Source organism: Sinocyclocheilus anshuiensis, unplaced genomic scaffold (assembly GCF_001515605.1).
Source record: "Sinocyclocheilus anshuiensis isolate Anshui unplaced genomic scaffold, SAMN03320099.WGS_v1.1 scaffold1945, whole genome shotgun sequence".
NCBI classification, from domain to species: Eukaryota; Metazoa; Chordata; class Actinopteri; order Cypriniformes; family Cyprinidae; genus Sinocyclocheilus; species Sinocyclocheilus anshuiensis.
The window spans coordinates 45480-50720 of NW_015538042.1; the positions used below are offsets into that span (position 1 = coordinate 45480).

Sequence of the window (5241 nt, forward strand, 5' to 3'; positions counted from 1 at the left end):
TCTTCTCTGTCAGCCTAACTATTTCCCTGCATCCATCACATGTGAATCCCTCGTCGCCAACAGAGAGAGCTAAACTACTGTATACATGTGGCAAGCCGTGCAAGCAACAATAACATGAGAAGAAGCCATTATTCACCGTGACTGATGAATGATTCTGACTTACCACTGTTGTTTGATGAACTCGTGGAGCAAGGAGCAAGAGAGAAAAGAAACGGAGCGAGAAAAAAGAAAACTGCAATAGACGTAAATAGAAACGCGAATGGAAACGCAAATGACAAGCTAACTGGCTATCGAATGCTAACGCGCTGCACGCGCGGTTTTAGAATAAAAGCGAACGATCAGATTAGTTTGATAGATAATATCAGAAATATGGTGGAAATTAAGTTATATTTGATCACTTTAAACAACAGAGAGTGATAGTAAGATAGAGATTCAACAGAAAAGCGAAGCTACACGGAGCTACAATCGCAAACCACTCAGCAGGTATTAATTTAATTACAGTTGTAATTGCTGTAAACATAACTCATGACATAAGAGTGCCTAACGCTGTTTACTGTAATGAAGGTTAGAAGACGGATGCAACAACTTGAAGTGACGCCCTCGTGTATGGTGGACCATCCCGGAATGGATCCAGTTTGTTTAAATGTGTTTTCTTTACAAAACGCATTTAACATTTACAGAGCTAACTATGGTCCCCTGCGCCTTCGTGGAGTACAACAGTTAGTGGCAATGATTAGCGAATACAACTGCAATTGTCTGTTTCATGTGATATCACAAAACTTTTAGCCTCATATTTCCACAGGTTATATTCAAACCAAGTATACATACAGTGACCCCAAACTCTGTAACTTACTGTTGTTGTTATATACTTAATACTTAATTAATACGACAACTTGCTTAATATAAATATCTTTATTTACATATTTCACAAAACCAATATTACAAATAAATATAAAAATAAATGACATTGGCACACTGTCGTTTATCAAAAAAGAAAATGTGCAAAGATGTTTGTAATATCATATCATTTAATTTAACACACGCATATCATTGCTCTCTTGTTGATTTTGATTGCTTCCATTGTCATCATTTGTAAGTTGCTTTGGATAAAAGTGTCTGCTAAATGACTAAATGTAATATCAAATACTAATACTCCAGACAGCGTGGATAGATTTGTAAAACAGAAACACCGGAAAATCCTTGAACCCTGTTATGATAATGTCCCTGTCTGTCAGTCGTTACAGATTTTTAGCTTATCAGAGCTTTGTGAGCTGGTGCTGGGGTTTCTTGGGACTGAGTGTATGAGTCGTGATTCCAGCTTATGTGGTCCTGAGTATTCAACAGGAGTTTCCTGATTCCCAGTGCAGCTATGTAGGTTTTCAGCCACCTATAGATTAAACCAAGATACCCTGCTGGAGATGGCCTCCTCCTTCTCAGGCTGGTCATACTCTGAACACAATGGTGGTGGTATGGGGATCCTCACAGCCTTATCCACATTTGTGACCCTGGAGCACAAAAGCAGTCTTAAGTCGCTGGGGTATATTTGTAGCAATAGCCAAAAATACATTGTATGGGTCAAAATGAGTGATTTTTCTTTTATGCCAAAAATCATTAGGATATTAAGTTAATGTTCCATTTAGATATTTTGTAAATTTCCTACTGTAAATATATCAAAACTTAATTTTTGATTAGTAATATGCATTGCTAAGAACTTAATTTGGACAACTTTAAAGGAGATTTTCTCAATATTTAGATTTTTTTGCACCCTCAGATTCCAGATTTTCAAATAGTTGTATCTCGACCAAATATTGTCCTATCCTAACAAACCATACATCAAGGGAAAGCTTATTTATTCAGTTCTCAGATGATGTATAAATCTCAATTGTTTTGTGGTCCAGGGTCACATATGGTGCAGGATCCACAAAGACTTGTTCAAATATGAGGTCCAGCAGGTCATCCACATATCCTGTGCAATATGACATTGTTTATTTGTAGATAGTTATACAGTGGGTACGGAAAGTATTCAGACCCCCTTAAATTTTTCACTCTTTGTTATATTGCAGCCAAATCAAACACAGCTGGACTCAAATGAAGGTGTAGAACCATCTCAAGGATGATCAGAAGAAATGGACAGCACCTGAGTTAAATATATGAGTGTCACAGCAAAGGGTCTGAATACTTAGGACCATGTGATATTTCAGTTTTTTTTTTTGTTATAAATCTGCAAAAATGTCAACAATTCTGTGTTTTTCTGTCAATATGGGGTGCTGTGTGTACATTAATGAGGAAAAAAAAATAACTTAAATGATTTTAGCAAATGGCTGCAATATAACAAAGAGTGAAAAATTGAAGGGGGTCTGAATACTTTCCGTACCCACTGTATATTGAGTTTTTCCTCATAGCTTGCAAGTAAAAATGCAATAAAACTAATGTACATTTCTATTATATTTTGTAAGTAAACTCTGAACTCTGAAGTAAACATACTGAAAGTTGCTTGTGTCTTCACTTCTCTGACCCTGTATTCTCCCTTCTTGGCCTTCGGAAAGGTCACTTTGAACAGCGGTTGACCTGCTGCTGTTGTGGCTTGAGGACGCCGGCGTTCTCGTTGTAATTTAGTGCACCAGGTACAGTCTGAAAGCAAGAAATACATTGTCTACATACCATGACAACAGTGTTTGCAAATGTGAATTTAATTTAACAATTACGTTACCTGCACAACATTTCCAGAAATGGAAAGACCACATTTTTGGGTGCAAAGCATAGTATGATGCTGTGGAAAGCCTCAGTGGAAGACGTCTGGTGGTGAGGACTTAATTTGGCTGCATCCTTCAAAATTTTCTTGTTGGCAAGAACTTTCTCCAACTTGTAAAATACCAAAGCTCCTAAAGATGTGGATATGTTCTTTTATTATGCTACTCAGAAATAGGAATTGAATACGCATTTAATTTTGCATTTAATACGCATTTAATTTAAATGTTTTGCATACAATTTTTTTGAAGTAACTTAATTGCTTCTTTAGACAACATACCAGCAGCCAGCCACTTGTTTTTGTCTCGACTTTTCCTTGGTGGATGTAGACATGCTGGAAAATTGATGTCTTCATGTGTGTGTTTATCTTGCACATGGTTCAGGATAGACGTCCATTTAGCCACTCTTTCAGGCCCATTGCTTGACGATGCAGCAGTCCAATAGATGTGATTTTTAATGCTACGCAACCACTTAAGTAGTTTCTCACACCCCCTTCAACTGGCAAATTTTCTGCAGCTGTTTCGAAATTCCTGGATATTACATTTATAGTAGGTAGTCAACCAGAATGCCTATTGCTGCCGCATCAATGCCGCAGCGGCAAATACAAATCATTTGTTTGTGAAATTACCACCAGGTGGCGCAAAGGTACGGTTGACACTGTTTGCTCAATAAAGTGTGATGTTTTTACTTGTGAATTAATATTAAAAATAATGAAATAAATGACTAGGCTAAATGCTTAATGTTTCAACTATTTGACTACTGTTAACGTGAAATATTACAGTGCTTGACGTGTGCTTACTTTAGCCAGTATTTGAGGTGTGCATATTTATTTTAACACCATTACTGTCACAGATAAAAGGTTTGAAACTTTAATTTAATAATTCAATGATGCATTCCAATTGGTTACGTAGACATACTTGCTATCTGTATTATATGCGTAATGCGGGGGACGATTCCCACAGCAGTTTTTGATTTGTTAGCCAATTAAAAGTGAGAAATAAGAGAAAAATAAAACTTGTCAATTAAAAATACATAAATAAAAAATACATTTGATATTTCTTTCAGAATCAGAATCAGAAAGAGCTTTATTGCCAAGTATGTTTGCACATACAAGGAATTTGTAAAAAAACTGGGCCTTTCCCTCTCAATTCTGAAATGACGGCTATGCCCCTGAGTGTAGGCCTATTTCACTTTTTATTTTATCAGTCTACAGCGCAAGCATAGTGCTTTGCTATTTCCACAGCTGCAAAGATATTCAAGTCACTGTGTTTACCTCATCCTTTGAAACGAAAATATATTATAAATTAAATATACAGAATATTTGTAGGAAAAGTGTCATGTTTTTTTCTCTCTCTCTTTACACACTGTATACAGGTGGAGTTGTATACACTCTAAAATACGCTGGGTTGAGCCTCTTGAGTCATTATGTTGGGTTATTTTTTCCAGTGTTGGGTAGTTTTTGTGTTACCCAACTGTTGGGTTAGTGGCTGGGGCAATCTCACTGACCGCTGAAACAATACACCCCTCCCCCCTCCAACCCAGAGCTGGCTTACTTCAACCCAGCTGTTGGGTTACAGTCGGAGCAAAGACTATAGAAATACAAAGACAGTTCACTCCTATACTGCAACGCCTTCTAAATGAAAGAGCCAATCGCTGATTGGTAAAGTCATTGTGTCACTGCACCGGCCGGTAGAAGCTCTGGTTCCCATAGAAACCTGAGGCTAGACCAGCCAATGCACATAAGTGCGTTCATTTAGATAAGACTTGGTCTTGGATGAGCTACTCGGAGGTGTTGCAAATATGGCCGCCGAGTGAACAGACTTTCCTTGAAAGGGACTTTGAGTCAGAGGGCAAACAATTATCCAATCGCTTGAAGTACAAATGAAGAGTTAATTTGCAAAAACCGATAAACGGCATGTTTATATAAAATGAACTGACTGCTGTGCGTTATTCTCCACATATAGCACTGAACCCTAAACATGTTTTGTCACAAAAGCTGGTATTGTCCACTTTAAGGCATCATGAGTTCAAGTTTTACAGCAGAAACCGACAAGCGCCCTTGTTTGTAAACAAAACCCGATAAGTCCTTTTTAGCGACTCGGTCTTCAGGTCAGGTGACATGGCTGATAGTCACTTCGAAAAGACGCGCTAGCTGAGAGGAGTTTCATCAGAGCTGACTAAAAGTGATCGAGGATGGATCATTTCGACGAACTTGATGAACCTGTCATATCTTCTTTGGGGCATCAAAGGAAAATAAAAGTGAAGCATTTTCACGGAACTTTGCTAAAGCAGCACGTTACAGTGGTGAGGGAAAAGCTCCCTATGGCGTGTAATCACAACAACAAATTTCAGGCGTCTACATTGTCAGCTGAGGAGATTACAAAGATTTTTGTTTAACTCTGGAACATGAAATGTGGAGTTGTCTGCTTTTGCCAAAAAAAAACAACTGTTGGAGTTATTTGCTTTTGCTAAAAAACAAACTTTTAATGTATA

The 5241-nt window shown here is 37.7% G+C and overlaps 1 pseudogene; it reads right to left on the bottom strand.

The window, feature by feature from the left end:
* Positions 1 to 1387: 1387 nt before the first annotated feature.
* Positions 1388 to 4976, bottom strand: LOC107681630 (uncharacterized; annotated as a pseudogene).
* Positions 4977 to 5241: the final 265 nt, after the last annotated feature.